We start from the raw sequence: 222 nt of genomic DNA on the forward strand, positions 1-222 counted from the left end.
AAGGAAGGAGGAAGGGAAGGGAATGGCGGGGGGGAGGAGGAGGGGGGCGGGGAAGAAGAGGAGGAGCGGGAGAGCGGGGAAGAGGCGGACGAGGGAGGTGAGAGGAGGAAAGTTGAACTGGAAGATATAGGGTATGAGAAGCAAAGAAAGAGTGCGTCAAACAGTGAGAGCGGTCAGGAGGACGCTGGTGCGGTGGAAGCTGTCTCTGCGGCAGGGGGGGGG

This window comes from Nannochloropsis gaditana, assembly GCF_000240725.1.
Source record: "Nannochloropsis gaditana CCMP526 unplaced genomic scaffold scaffold650, whole genome shotgun sequence".
NCBI lineage: Eukaryota > Eustigmatophyceae > Eustigmatales > Monodopsidaceae > Microchloropsis > Microchloropsis gaditana.